The 15632-nt window shown below is 42.8% G+C and overlaps 1 long non-coding RNA gene across 7 annotated transcripts in view; it reads right to left on the bottom strand.

The window, feature by feature from the left end:
- Window positions 1-2227: 2227 nt before the first annotated feature.
- The window catches only part of LOC117879597, a 31274-nt gene continuing 17869 nt past the window's right edge, over window positions 2228-15632 (bottom strand). For 4 of the 7 annotated variants that reach the window (XR_004646321.1, XR_004646323.1, XR_004646320.1 and 1 more), the window contains exon 4: window positions 2229-3216. This is a non-coding gene — a long non-coding RNA (uncharacterized LOC117879597). Of the gene's footprint in view, window positions 3220-6246; window positions 6317-15632 lie in introns of all 7 variants that reach the window. The other 3 variants (XR_004646324.1, XR_004646326.1, XR_004646325.1) reach the window with 3 other exon arrangements.

Here is a 15632-nt window from a genome sequence, read left to right as displayed (position 1 = left end):
TTCAAAGCTTCTCTGATGCACAGCGCTTCATGGTGTGATCTTCTAATCGCCCTGGTGTCTGGCTGCGCGTAATCAGCAGCCAGGCGATTTGCCTCAGCCTCCCACCCCGCCATAAAGGTCTCCCCCTTACTTTCACAGAGATTGTGGAGCACACAGCAAGCAGAAATAACAATGGGGAGATTTCTTTGGCTGAGGTCAGAGCGAGTCAATAATGAACGCCAGCGGCCTTTTAAACGGCCAAATGCACATTCTACCACCATTCTGCACTTGCTTAGCCTGTAGTTAAACAGCTCCTGACTCCTGTCCAGGCTGCCTGTGTATGGCTTCATAAGCCATGGCATTAAGGGGTAGGCTGGGTCCCCAAGAATAACTATGGGCATTTCAACATCCCCAACGGTTATTTTCTGGTCCGGAAAGTAAGTCCCTTGCTGCAGCCCTTTAAACAGAGTAGTGTTCCTGAAGACGCGAGCGTCATGAACCCTTCCCGCCCAGCCCGCGTTGATGTTGGTGAAACGTCCCTTGTGATCCACAAGTGCTTGCAGCACCATTGAAAAGTACCCCTTGCGGTTTATGTACTCGGTGGCTTGGTGCTCCGGTGCCAAGATAGGGATATGGGTTCCGTCTATTGCCCCACCACAGTTAGGGAATCCCATTGCAGCAAAACCATCCACTATAGCCTGCACATTTCCCAGAGTCACTAACTTTCGTAGCAGCACCTGAGTGATTGCTTTGGCTACTTGCATCACAGCAGCCCCCACAGTAGATTTGCCCACTCCAAATTGATTCCCGACTGACCGGTAGCTGTCTGGCGTTGCAAGCTTCCACAGGGCTATCGCCACGCGCTTCTCAACTGTGAGGGCTGCTCTCATCTTGGTATTCTGGCGTTTCAGGGCAGGGGACAGCAAGTCACAAAGTTCCATGAAAGTGCCCTTACGCATGCGAAAGTTCCGCAGCCACTGGGAATCGTCCCAGACCTGCAACACTATGCGGTCCCACCAGTCTGTGCTTGTTTCCCGGGCCCAGAATCGGCGTTCCATGGATAGAATCTGCCCCATTAACAACATGATCTCCAAAGCACCGGGGCCTGTGGTTTCACTGAATTCTGTATCCGTGTCTGTGTCCATGTCCTCATCATGCTGCCGCCGCCGCTGCCTCCTCTCCTCGTTTTTCTGGTCCTGGCTGAGCATAAACTCCACGAGAACGCGCGAGGTGTTTGCAATATTCATGAGTGCTGTCTTGACCTCAGCGGGCTCCATGCTTGCCGTGGTATGGAGTCTGCAGTGTTCACCCACCCAAGAAAAAAGGCGCGAAAATGGTTGTCTGCCGTCCGTTGCTTTCATGCAGGGAGGGAGGGAGGGAGGGAGGAAGTGAGACTGTACCCAGAACCACCTGCGACGATGTTTTTTGTCCCATCAGGCACTGGGATCTTAACCCACAATCCCAATGGGCGCGGGAGACTGCGGGAACTATGGGATAGCTATGGATTTGCTACCCACAGTGCAACGGTGCAGAAATCGACGCTAGCCCCGGTACTTGGACGCACACCACCGAATTACTGTGCTAGTGTGGCCGCACTCATTTCGACTTTATACAACCTGTATCTCAAATCCGAATTATCTAAATTCGGATTAATCCCGTAGTGTAGACATACCCTTAGAGACTAACAAATTTATTTGGGCATAAGCTTTCGTAGGCTACAGCCCACTTGCATGGAGTGGAAAATGCAGTAAGCAGGTATAAATATACAGCACATGAAAAGATGGGAGTTGCCTTACCAAGTTGGGGGTCAGTGCTAACGAGGCTAATTTAATTAGCATTGACTCCCCTCCCCCCACTTGGAAAGGCAACTCCCATCTTTTCATGTGCTATATATTTATACCTGCTTTTTGTATTTTCCACTCCATGCGTCTGATGAAGTGGATTTTAGTCCACGAAAGCTTATGTCCAAATAAATTTGTTAGTCTCTAAGGTGCCATAAGTACTCCTCATCCTTTTTTTTTTTTTTTTTTGGTGTGGAAAATGTTAATAGTTACAGCAGTCTGCAAAGTATATGTGATATGTTCCAGCCCTGTATTTATTGAGACAATTTACTTTTATAACCACATTCACATACTCTCCTTCACACACAGACAGATACAGAAAGACACAACCAGGGCCCAATTATTCCCTAAGATATGCAGACACAGCTCCTACAGAAGTCAAAGGGAGTCAGATGCATACATTTGGGGTTGGAAATTGAGCCAAAAGGACGGAGTGTTTTCAAAATCTAGTCTATTTTTCCTTATGAAAAATGGGATGGGCATGATAATGATGTTAGTTCAGCAAACAAGGAATGAAGGACAAAAACAACAAGGAGTGATGGATGATCCCTTTTTAATAAACAAAAGGAAATTGATAGGTCTTTGAGAACCATGCTCCCAAGGTGCAGAATCAGATACAGTGCTGGAGGCTTAATTAACACATCATAGAATTATAGCTGGGAATAGAATCTTTTAGAAACATAGAAATGTAGGGCTGGAAGGGCCCTTGAGAGGATATCTAGTCTGGTCCGCTAAGCTGAGGCAGAATCAAGTATACCTAGACCACACCTCACAGGTGTCTGTCTAACCTGTGCTTAAAAACCTCCAGTGATGGGGATTCCACAACCTCTCTTGGAAACTGTGATACTTTATATGAACATTATATCATTGTTGCACAACTGCACTAAACCCTATATAAAGTATGTCATGTAAGATATCAGTGGAAAAGTTGTGATCTAAGTACAATAATCTTGTTTGTATGTATGTAGTATCTTTGTCTCTGAAGTTATGAATATTTGCTATGTATTAGTATCTCAAACATGTGTTGTGTTCCTGGCAGACATCCCTCAGACAAATTTACATTTGGACTAGCCATCACTGGTTGATGGGTCATCCATGTGATGATGGGCCATTAAGGGAAATCAGCTTCTCAATGAGTCTTCTTGCATGCCTCAGATAGCATTGAGCTAAGGACATGCAATGAGAACATGTGATCTAAAACTCCATCTTTTACCAGTAACTTTCCATATTCATGTGACCCTGGACTCCATCTTGGGCCAATAACTTTCCATACACCTGGGCTGAAGGTATATAAGTGGAAGCTGTCACATCACTGCTTGGTCTTCATTTCTGCTTCTCATCTCTGGACTGTAATTTTCTAAGGAGGCTTTGAACAAGGAACTGAATGACTCCCAACCTGCTTGGGTAAAAACAGAGAGACTTTTTCACAAACTAGCAGATTTAACATTACTGCTATGATCCTGACCTGCAAACTCTAAAAATCAGTTGTAAGATATCTGATTCCTTAACCATTTAATAACTCTTCTTTTCTTTTTATATCATTAAACCTTTAGTTTTTAGTTACTAAAGGATTGGCTACAAGTGTGATGCTTTGAGTAAGATCAGAGTTATATATTGACGTGAGGAAGTGGCTTCCATTTGGGATTGGAAGAACTTTACTATGATGAATCTGGTTTTCAGTAACCTCTCATCACAAAGACCAGTTGTCTGGGTAGTGAGAAGGGCTGGATTACCTAAGAGAGACTGCGTTTAGCTTCTTGTTAACCACCGTGGTAATACAGAAGCCTATTTTGTTACTGGTTTGATGAATCTAATGTTAGAATAACCACCAATTTGGTGCCCTATCTTTATCAGTCAGTCCTGAGTTTGGCATTCTCAGCTGTATACCACACAAGACAATGGTCACAGAAGTCTTTTCCAATGCTTAATTATCCGTATAGTTGAAAAGTTTTTCTTAATATCTATCTAAATCTCCCTTGCTGCAGATTAAGCAGATTACTGCTTATCCTATTGACAAGAGAACAACTCATCACTACCCTCTTTATAACATCCCTTGACATATTTGAAGACTGTTATCAGATCCCCCTCAGTCTGCTTTGCTCAATACTACACTTGCTCAGATTTTTTTAACCAGGTCATATTTCCTAAATCTTTAATAATTTTAGTTGATTTCCTCTGTAGTCTCTCCAATTTGTCCTCATCTTTCCTAAATGTTGGTGTCCAGAACTAAGCAAAGTACTTCAGCTGAGGCCTCACCAGGGCCAATTAGAGAAGGATAATTACCTCCCATGTCTTACTCCTGTTAATACACCTCAAAATGATATTAGCCTTTTTTGCAATTGCATCAGATTACTGGCTTATATTCAGTTTGCGGTCCACTATAATCCCCAGAGTTTTTTTCAGCAGTAATACTGCCTAGACAGTTATTCCACACTTTATATTTGTGCATTTGAATTTTTCTTTTCTAAATGTAGTACTTTGCACTTGTCTTTATTGAATTTTAGCTTGTTGATTTCAGACCAATTCTTCAATTTGTCAAGGTTGTTTTGAATTCTAACCTGTTCTCTAAACTTCTTGCAACCCCTTTGAGCTTGGTGGCATCCACAGATTTTATACACATACTCTGCATTTCAGGATGGGCAGGGATGGTGTCCCTAGCCTCTGTTTGCCAGAAGCTGGAAATGAGCAACTGGGGATGGATCACTTGATGATTAGCTGTTCATTCCCTTTGAAGCACCTGGCATTGGCCATTGTCAGAAGACAGGATACTGGGCTAGATGGACCTTTGATCTGATGCAGTATTATGTTCATTATCCAAGTCATTAATGAAAATATTGAATAGTACCAAACCAGGACAGACCCCGGTGGGAATGCACTAGATATACCTTCCCTTTTTGACAGTGAACTATTAATAAATACACTTTGAGTTTGGTCTTTCAACCAGTTATACATCCACATTACAGTAATTAAATCAAGAACACATTGCCATAGTTTGCTTATAAGATTGTCATGTGGGACTGTGTCAAAAGTCTTACTAAAATCAAGATATGTCTACTGCTTCCCCTTATTCACTAGGCCAGTAACCCCGCCAAAGAGGGAAATTAGGTTGGATAGGCATGATTTGTCCTTGACAAATCCATGTTGGCTATTACTCATTACCTTATTATCCCCTAGGTGGTTACAAGTTGATTGTTCAATAATTTGTTCCAGTAACTTTCCAAGGATCAAAGCTAGGCTGAGTGGTATATAAATTACTTGGGTCCCCTTTGTTCCCCTGTTTAAAAAGATAGGTAGTGTGTTTACCCTTCTCCAGTCACCTGGGACCTCAGCCATCCCCTACATGAGTTCTCAAAGATAACCACTAATGAGGTGGTTGCTTCAACTAGTTCTTTAAATACCCTAGGATGATTTTCATCAGGCCTTGCTGACTTGAATACATCTAACTTACCTAAATATTCTTTAACCTGTTCTTTCCCTATTCTGGCCCATGTTCCTTCCTTCCTTCTTAATATTAATTGTGGTATTAATACCACAATTTTTAGTGAAGACTGAGGCAGAATAGTCATTAAACACCTCATTCTTCTTCCTCTTATCTGTTATTACCACTCTTTCCCTGCTAAGTAGAGCATCTACACTTTCCTTTGTCTTTCTCTTGCTCCTAATGTATTTATAGAACCTCTTCTTATTGCCTTTTTTTATGTCCCTTGCTAGGTCTTAACTCATTTTGTACCTTAGCCTTTCTAATCTTGTCCCTATATGCCTTTTTGATTTTGTCCCTATCTACTCTTCTTTTGTACTCTTCCTTAGCGAATTGTCCTTGTTTCCACTTTTTGTAGGCTTCCTTTTTGATTTTCAGGTCATTAAAGAGCTCCTGATGAAGCCATATTGGCCTCTTACTATTCTTCCTGTTTTTCCTTTGTGATAGTTTGCAGTTGTGCCTTTAATACTGTCTTTTTGAGAAACTGCCAGCTCTCCTGAACTCCTTTTTCTTTTACATTTTTCTTCCCGTGGGACCTTACCTACCAGTTTGTCAAAGCTGCTTTTTTTCAATACCATTTTCCTGATTCTGTTGCTCTCACTTCTTTCTTTCCTTCAAATCATGAAATTGCCTCCTACCTTCAGATTCTCAACCAATTCCTCCCAGTTTGTCAGGGCAGGTCTACACTATGGCAGGGATTGACGTTCTGAGATCAAGCCACTGGCGGTCAATTTAGCGGGTCTAGTAAAGACCCATCAAATAGACTGCATATCGCTCTCCAGTGGACCCCTGTATTCTACCCCCGACGAGAAAAGTAAGGTCAGTCAATGGGAGATTTTTTTCCCATCAACCCCCTGCGGTGTAGACCCACAGTAACTCGAGCTAAGGTACGACAACTCCAGCTACGTTATTCACATAGCTGGAGTTGCATAGCATAGGTCGACTTACCACAGTAGTGTAGACATAGTCACAGAATCAAGTCTAAAATGGCTCTCCTCCTGGTTATGTCTTCCACCTTCTGAAAAAAGAAATTGTCCCCAATTTATTCCAAGAACTTCTTGGATATTTTGTGTTTTGCTGTTTTACTTTTCCAACCAATGCCTGGGTAGTTAAAGTCCCCCATTACAACCAGGTCTTGTGTTTTGGATATTTGTGTTTTGATTTTGAACATATCCAAAACATCGTCCTCCTGATTATGTGGTGTGACAAAGTCAGATCGGACAGCTTTAAGAAACTGGCGGAAGGCAGGTATGTCAGCCCTAGACTGGTAAAGGGCCTTATCCCCAGGAGCTGAAAAGAGGTTACCTCAGGTCAAATAGGGACACCTGGGTCCAATAAGAGCTGCCTGTGACCTTTAAAACCCCTCTTCTGGTGAGGGAGGGAAAGAAAAGCTGCAACAGGGCTAGTGGCAGCAGAGAGAAAAGGCTTCTTTTGGGTGGAAAGCTCCTCGCCTCCCTATAGGGGAATCAGCCAACCTAACTGCCTTTGTGGGGAAGAACTGGTACCCCAGAGCCAGCATAAAAAGGCAATACCCCCAGATAGGGGACAGGGAAAGGTATTCCCTTTTTGTGTTATGAATTTGTTTCTTTGGTTTGGCTGAAGAGTGCTCCATTGGCCAACCCTGAGACCCACCTTGTAAAGTATTGAAAAATAAAACCTGAGTAAGGAATAAAAACTCTCTGGCACAGGACTAATTTACTCCAGCTCCTCCTCTCCCCCACCACCAGAGGGGGAAATGCTAAGCCTGGTGAGGCAAAGGTGGTGCTTTGCCATGGTTGACCCCTTACCATGACATCATTCCTGTCTTTTTTCCTTCTTATCTTCACCCAGAGACTTTCAGCTAGTTTGCTACTCATCTCCTTGTGGACTTCAGAACAAGTATATATATCATTGAGATATAATGCAACACCTTCTTTCTTTTTATCCTGCCTGTCCTTCTTGAACATTTTATATCCCTCTATACTGATATTTAACTCATGAGATGTATCCCACCAAGTCTCAGTGATGCCAGCTAAGTCATAAGTTTTGTACTAATATTTCCAATTCTTCCTGTTTATTTCCCATACTCCTTGCATTTTTGTACAGAAATCTAAGATGTTGAGAAGACTTCCCAACTGTTTCCCCTCTTGTTGCCCCTATTACCCTATTGCAATTTTCCATTTCCCCCACAATCTACCCCCCCTCTTAAAATTGCCTTTTTTATATCTACCTGTGTGCTTTTGTCCCTGCCCCCTTTGAAACTTATTTAAAGCCCCCCTCACTAGGCTCGCAAGTAGGTATATGTGTGATGGGATGTACAACCCCCAACACTGTGGCACACCAGCTTTTGAGTCACTTTGCCACAGTGTCCAATTATGACCCAAGAACCTCTTCAGCCAACTAACAAGAGGATACAGAGGGGTACATTTATCTCCTGATTCATATGTACACCCTGGTTCACCAAAGCACGTCATGTGAGGTCTCAAATGAAAGCAGGTTTCACGGTGGCCATTAGTATAATTGTGAAATGTATGTATAGGTACTATTAAGGAGCTATGTATCTGCACCAGAAAATTATGTTCTTAAGTATGTAAGTTAGAAGCAGGTCATCAAAAGCTGACATGTCTTTCACTGGTTCTTCCAGACAGGAGGTAAGAAACGTCTCTCCATCTGTCGGGATGAAAATGAAATATTATAAGCTAATACAATGGATGTCATTTACCTATGAAGGCAAATGTTAACTAAATTGTGAAGTCAACAGGAAAGGAGCACACAAGAAAAAATAAGCCATGGGGGTTACCCTATCTATAAGTAAAGACAATGTAGTTTGGAGCTATTTCTAGAAGGCAAAGAAGACTCCCTCAGAATCCTGCACCTAAGAAGTAAATGGGCAGCACATTTCCATGCATGAAAGTAGGGTCTTAGCCAGCACCGGTTGAAAATGCTAGAGGAATTTGGGTGAGTTAAGCTTCTTTAAACAGAAGATTAACCTGTTAGTTAAGTTTAGTCTTGAAAAAAGTGTTATTTTGTTTTATATGTAATATTATCTGAATCTCTAGTCTTTGATTATAAGCTTATTCTTGTTTTCGCTATAAGTATACCTCAGTGCTGTGGTGTTAAGCAAAGTGCTGGTCCTGAGTTGAAACTTACCAGCTGGTGTGAACCGTTCCTTTGGGAACAGCAGGCCTGGTGATTTTAAGTATTCAGTGAATAAGGGGCTGGACACTGCCAGGAATGCTCCAAGTATTTGGGGGTTGATGTGTGCCTTTCACTACCTGTACAGACACCTCAAGGTCCGTGGAGACCTGGAACACAGTGCTTGTGCTTCCAGAGACTGTTGATTTCAGGGCCCTGATCCACACCAAGCACAGACAAGACTCATTCATGCTAAGGGCAGGACAGTGTAACACCAATATAGTACATTAGAAGATAAAAGAAGATACAAGAAACACTGTAAATAAAAGAAAATCAGGCCCAGTTTTGCCTTCCAATACAAAGCATTTTGCAGTGCAAGGAGAAGGGAAAAATACAATTTTCTCAATATAAAAGAACTCCGTAAGACCTTTGTTTTTGAACATCCCTGCAGTCAAAATGGCTGAGGATGGAGTGCTGATATTTGATATGGAAATAGTCCCATTAAGGAGCCGTGCAAGCCTAAGTCAAGGGAAAATTAGTTTGGATTTGACCAAGTTGTAAGCATTTTAAAAATCACTTAGTGAGCAAGCACAGAGTATCTTTTACTAAGTTTGCTAGAATGGGTGTATGGAATTCACAACAGAGCCTAAGGAAGTCTGGTGGCCACCTCCCAGTCTTAGGTGCCAGACTCCCTAAGGCATCTTTGAAGATCCCAGCTTCATAATGTATGTTTGCACACCTAATTGCTCTGTGCACTAAATTCTTTAGGAGCACAAGAGAGGATTTCCCTCCTGCAGACTTTACAAAGTGCACAGGTAAGGGGTACCCTCCTGTGGAGCTCCTAAAATATGCAGAAAAGGAGCTTCCTCAGTGCACCATAGAAGAACCTCCAAAGTTATGCCCATGCAGGTTGCCTGTGCATACAATTACAGCTATATTAAGTTTTGTAGTTAACTGCCCCATAACTTGAATTTCTCTGAACCAACCAAGAATATGGTCTGAATGTTTTGGAAAACCCAGATATGGCAAAAAGCACTTTCCTCCTCTTCTTCTTTCCTCCTTTCTCCTCCACCCACCACCTTTATTCATTTATTATCTGTATTGCACTAGCTTCTAGAGACTCCAGCCCAATTGCGCTAAGCACTGTATAAACTCATAGGAAAGTGATGGACACCATCCCAAACAGTTTATAATCTAGGTAATAAATCAAGCAGCAACAGGTGACTACAACAAACAGATGGGAGCAGGACATGGCAACAATGGGACTATACCGATCGGCACAATAAGCAGCAGTAGCATTACACTAGCTGTCTAGCCATTGTCAAGTATTTTGTAGGGATCCTGTCAGAGAAGAGTTATAAGGATGGATCTGAAGGAGGACAATGCAGATTTTTACATGGAGCTCTTCCGGTGTATAAAGAGCAACATGGGAGAAAGTGCAAAGTTGTTTGCCTTCTCCTCTTCCTCAGTGGCTTGGTCCTGCTGTCCTCCGTCAATTGAAGCTTAGTATAAACTTCACACCCTCACAGCAGTCTTTTGGGGGGGAGACAAGAACATTTTGGAGCCCATAGATACTGAAGGTCTTTATTCTGAAAAGTGATTTTTTTTTATTCTCTCTTTTTTCCCTTAAAAAAGCCTAGGTAATTAAATACAAAGAACAGAGAAGAGAATGTTAAGTTTACACAGTTAAGGATGCCAAAGTCAGGAAATGCCTGAGTTAAGGTTAAGCACACAACCCTAACTCTGCCCCCTTGTGCATCTGCACTACAGTATGTTCTTAATAAAGTGGTCATTTGGTAAGGGCAGGTATGAGGGAGAGTTTAGCTTCCAAAAATTCATACAAGTTTCTGGAATGTTTTGTGTTTACTCAAACAAAACCTCTGTAAAACTTTTGAGATTCTCTCAGCATTGATAAAGATTTGTTCAATATTTAGTCCATGCAATGGATACTAGTGAAAGATGGCTGGGTTTTTTGAATGCTTGATCATGGATTGAAAACACAGCCTGAAGTCTAGCTGATTAAGCTTAAACAGTAGTTTCATGATGAACGTCAGAACTCACAGAAATCCCTCTTAGGTATTTATGTGGTTTAAAGGCTAAGTGAGCTGCATATTTCCATTTATTAAATCTGTGGTCAGCTTGATCACTTTAATATGGCAGCTGAGGTGGCAGCAGGAGAAAGTAATGAGATTTATTTAAAAGTATCAACTTAAATGTGTATCTGGCCACAAAAAAGTTGCCAAAGCCCCAAAGACCAGTTTTGTCTTTTTTTGTGGCCATGTAGGACTTTTTATATAATTTTTTGTTAAAGTGACTAGCTTAAATGGTAAATAATAAGCGATAATAATAAGCAGCTGCCTTGCACAGAATAGCAAGTGACTGACAGAACAGCTGTCATTCTGTTTTCTCTCACTCTGCTTTTCTCAGCTACAAAGAGTCTCTTTAATGTGGCATATTAACAGCCCTATAATGACTGTAAAAATTAAACCCAGAACCTCTCAAGGGGCTCTATTGAACAGCAATTTGATTTCTGGGGGATCTGAACCATTAATGGGGCTGCCATTAGTGCTATAGAGAATTCCCTTATCAGGAGTAAAGGAGCGGGTGGTCTCCACTTCTGACATGTGCTAGCCAAAGGTTCATTTCGCAGCAGCCAATGCTACAAGTGCTTTTGAGTCTTCTTAGTGCAGCTTCCTTACATAAATACTTACCAGGCACTTCAACACAAGAAGACAAATTGGTCCAAGCTTTGCAGGAAATTCTCTTGTTATGGGATAATCTTTGACACAGGCATTTAGTTTGCCTTGCAATGCATTTTGGGATTATGCTCCCCATTCCAGTCATTTATTCCACTCTATAAATAAAACACTGCCACCTTTCAGACAGAGGTGCAGGCTTTAGGCACATTGACCTTCATGGGGACTAATGCCCATATCCTTTATATCCCTTTGAAAATTTAAGGGTTTCAGATTACTGTAATAAAGGCCATTAAAGTCAATGGGAGTTTTACCATTGATTTCACTGAAAGCAAGATCAGACTAAAAAACCCCAAACAAATAGGTGCTCTCTTGCTTTTCCCTCATTCCTTCACTGCTAAGTAATATATGCATTAGTCTTTCCCCATGCTCTGCTTTGGAAAGTGCTTTATAACTGAGTTTCCTGAAACCATTAAAACATATTGTTGGCACTTATTACATTGCCAGCAGGCCCACTAGAATCTGAATTTTTGAGGAAAGAGGAAGATAATGAAGGAAAGAGAGAAGAATCACAGAACTTCCATACAAAGCAATAAGACGACTAATAACTTCATGCTGACGCTAGCGATAGGTGCAATGGATAAGTAACAAATCCCAGAGTACTCAGAAATTCATAGGAGAGGTACAAGGACTTTCACAGCTCCTCAGTTTTGAATTGAGTCTGTGAATGTGATTTACAAGAGAAAGCCAAAGACAAGAAGGGGTTGCAGCCTGCAGGGTTAGAATTTCCCCTGATGACTTCTACTGTCTGCAGGGAAGAGAGTCCAGAGCCTTTCCTACTTAATGATAATAACTTATACCCATGGGTGGCAGGTTTGTAGAAATTTGTGTGGGAAGGGGTGAAGGCTCTGGGAGGGAGTTTGGGGATAGGAGGGGGTGCAGGGGTGAGGGCTGAGGATGAGGGTTTGGGGTGTGGGCTGTGAGGCTGAGGATGAGGGGTTCATGATGCAGGAGGGGGCTCAGGGCTGGGGCAGAGGATTAGGGTGTGGGGGGATGAGGGGTTTGGGCGTTGATGAGGCTCAGGGCTAGGGCGGAAGGGCAGGGGAAGGACAGCCTGCCCTGCCATTTGCGGATGTGGGGCACTAGGACCCTGGGGCAGCAGACAGCAGTTGATGCCGGGAGCCGATGTAGTGTAGGATACCACTACGGCAGCACAAGCAGGCACTGGAGAGGCGCACACCACTTTCTTTCAGGCAGGGACAAGGCGGGGGGAGGGGGAAAGAGTTGGCAGGCGGGGGCCAGGGTCCGCTCCAGGCAGGGCCGGGGGAGAGACCCAGCTCCAAATATTGGTGGAGCAGGGCACCTAGCCCTGAATATTCCTGGAGCCCGGGCACCACAAAAGAATATAACTCGCTGCCTATGCTTATACCTACTGTATAGGGGTGTTGTGAGGCTTAATTAGTTAATGTTTGTAAAGTGCTTTGAAGATGCAAAGTGCAGTGTAAGTAGTAAATTAGAAGACCCTTGCTGATGGTCAGAGCAAATGGGCCTAGAGCCTCCTCTCCTCCACACTAGATGTCTTCTGTCCCCCACATACTGTGTAAGTACAGGTTTCAGAGTAGCAGCCATGTTAGTCTGTATCTGCAAAAAGAACAGAAGTACTCGTGGCACCTGATTTGTGCCAGCATCATGTGCCAGCAATGCCCCTCTGCCTTGTACATTGGTCAAACCAGACAGTCTCTACATAAAAGAATAAATGGACACAAATCAGATGGCAAGAATTATAACATTCAAAAACCAGGTGGAGAACACTTCAATCTCCCTGGTCACTCGATTACAGACCTAAAAGTCGCAATATTACAACAAAAAAACTTCAAAAACAGACTCCAACGAGAGACTGCTGAATTGGAATTAATTTGCAAATTGGACACCATTAAATTAGGCTTGAATAAAGACTGGGAGTGGATGGGCCATTACACAAAGTAAAACTATTTCCCCATGCTTATTTTTCCCCGCCATATAGTTCCTCATATCTCCTTGTCAATTGCTGGAAATGGGCCATTTTCATTACCACTACAAACAGTTCTTTTTCTCTCCTGCTGATAAAAGCTCATCTTAACTGATCACTCTCCTTATAGTGTGTATGTTAACAGCCATTGTTTCATGTTCTCTGTGTATAGATATATATATATCTTCCTACTGTATTTTCCACTGCATGCATCCGATGAAGTGGGCTGTAGCTCACGAAAGCTTATGCTCAAATAAATTTGTTAGTCTCTAAGGTGTCACAAGTACTTCTATTCTTTTTGTGTAAGTACACCAGACCTAAAGTATGCAGCAGCTTCCCCAAAGTTATGTAGCAGAGCACTGTGGAGAACCCCCTCATACACAATTCTAGCTAGTTCCCACAAACCTCCCTGCTTTTCATACCAGTCTACTACAGCTGAGAAATGTCTCCAGTCCTTCAGCCCAGTGCCATAAACCTCCTTTCCCAGGACATACGCAAAACCATCCAGGAAGACGGGAAGACTTCTGAGTGACAGGCCTGAGTAGGGGAGCTGGAGTCAGGGAGTAGTTACTGTTAAAACTGAACAGCGTGTGGTTCACAGCAAGAGTTTCCTGCCCTGTGATGCTCCTAAGTTCTACTACAGCTAAGGAACTAAACAGGGCAGGCTCCTAACCTTCACAGCAACAAGACTGCCTACTGAAACCTAAGGGGTTGTACCTCAGAGTAGATAGTCCAGGCTGACTAGGGGGTGCAGTGGGTGCCATGACCGTCTAGGTTAAAATTTGAAGCCATCTTATAAGAATGAATGGAGGAGAAGGGGTCTCAAAAGGGTGGGGTCCTGGATACAGAGGAGGCTTGAGAAGTGGGCTGAAGGTGAGCCCAGGAGCCATTGAAAGATAAACCAGTTTGCACACTGACAGGAACTTGGTGCCATTCAAAAAAATCCTATACACCAAACTCAAAAGATTTTCCATGTGAACCAGTTACACCATGATTGGCTCCCTGACCAACACTCATTTCCAAAGCCTCTCCCTATCCCAGTCTGATTCACAGGAGACCCATCTCCCTCAGCAGCTGCCACAAGCTAACCTGCCTTGACTCCCTACAGTCCCCCACCCAGCCTGTCCCATTGCCTCTCTGACTGAGCTCTTGTGCACTTTATGAGCTTCGCATTATTAATATATGTGTGGAGTTATGAGTTGAGGTATGTGGCCACAATTGCATAATTGCACTGTCCATGGGGCCTTAGAGCAGGGGTCAGCAACCTTTCAGAAGTGGTGTGCCAAGTCTTCATTTAGTCACTCTAATTTAAGGTTTCGCGTGCCAGTACTACATTTTAATGTTTTTAGAAGGTCTCTTTCTAGAAGTCTGCAATATCTAATTAAACTACTGTTGTATGTAAAGTAAATAAGGTTTTTAAAATGTTTAAGAAGCGTCATTTAAAATTAAATTAGAATGCGAAGCCCCGTGGACTGGTGGCCAGGACCCAGGCAGTGAGAGTGCCACTGAAAATCAGCTTGCGTGCCGCCTTTGGCATGCGTGCCATAGGTTGCCTACCCCTGCCTTAGAGGGAGGCATTAGGGAAGGACGATCAAAGAAGGAGGGAGCTTCAGAAGATCCTGATAATTTCAGTGAGCTTTGGTTAAGCATCTAAACCAAACCCCAGAAGCTTCTGAGATTCACCCATGACTAATTAGCAAGTATACGAATAATCTGGCTGCCTTCTCTGTTGGTATCAAATACAAATAAAAAAAGAAAAACATACAATGTATTAAAGAAAAAAAATAGAACTCACCTGACCCTATAAACCAGCAGGAGCATTAAGCTCTTGGTAGCTGTAAGATCCAGGTTGGAGTGTTTCCTTACAACATGAGCTGATTACCCATGGTAGATAAAAAGTAGGCCTCAAACAACAGTCTGGGGAGCTGCACCAAATGCTCCTCCTTGCTTGGCTGTTTAGGGCATTCAGCACTTAATGCTAAAGCTGCTATGATGTCCTACCTTACCTTTGCAAGTCCTCTTTAACTGGCAGTGTGGATTAATGAATTGATGTGTGACTTACAATATATGGTATGCGCAAGCTTGACAAACTGAAAATGTCTAGCTGGCAACCCAAAAAACCCCTTGAGATACAATTCTAGCCTCCAGAGAGCCTGGAAGCCATATGCTGCATTGCTTTTTAGTTTTCCATTTTCTTTGTGGCCCATGGGAATTATATGCACAATTCCTGACTGGAGATGTATAAAATTATTGATTTTTCTGTTCCTGATTTTTTGCATGCAGATTTTCTCTGTTTTTCCAGATGAATTGCACATCTGGTTATGAGTAACGTTATTTTCATACATTTACACAAGGACAAAATTAGCCATTTTGGAATGAAAGTCCCCTCCCCCCCGGAAAAAAACCCCAAACAACCCTCCACCCTTTTCACATCCCTGCCTTCCCAGTCCTGGCCAGAACATATAAGCAGAAGTGCCATAAAATGGTCTCTCTTCACACAGGATTTTTTTTTACCT

This window comes from Trachemys scripta, chromosome 6, assembly GCF_013100865.1.
Source record: "Trachemys scripta elegans isolate TJP31775 chromosome 6, CAS_Tse_1.0, whole genome shotgun sequence".
NCBI classification, from domain to species: Eukaryota; Metazoa; Chordata; order Testudines; family Emydidae; genus Trachemys; species Trachemys scripta.
This window is presented reverse-complemented; position numbering and strand designations above follow the sequence as displayed.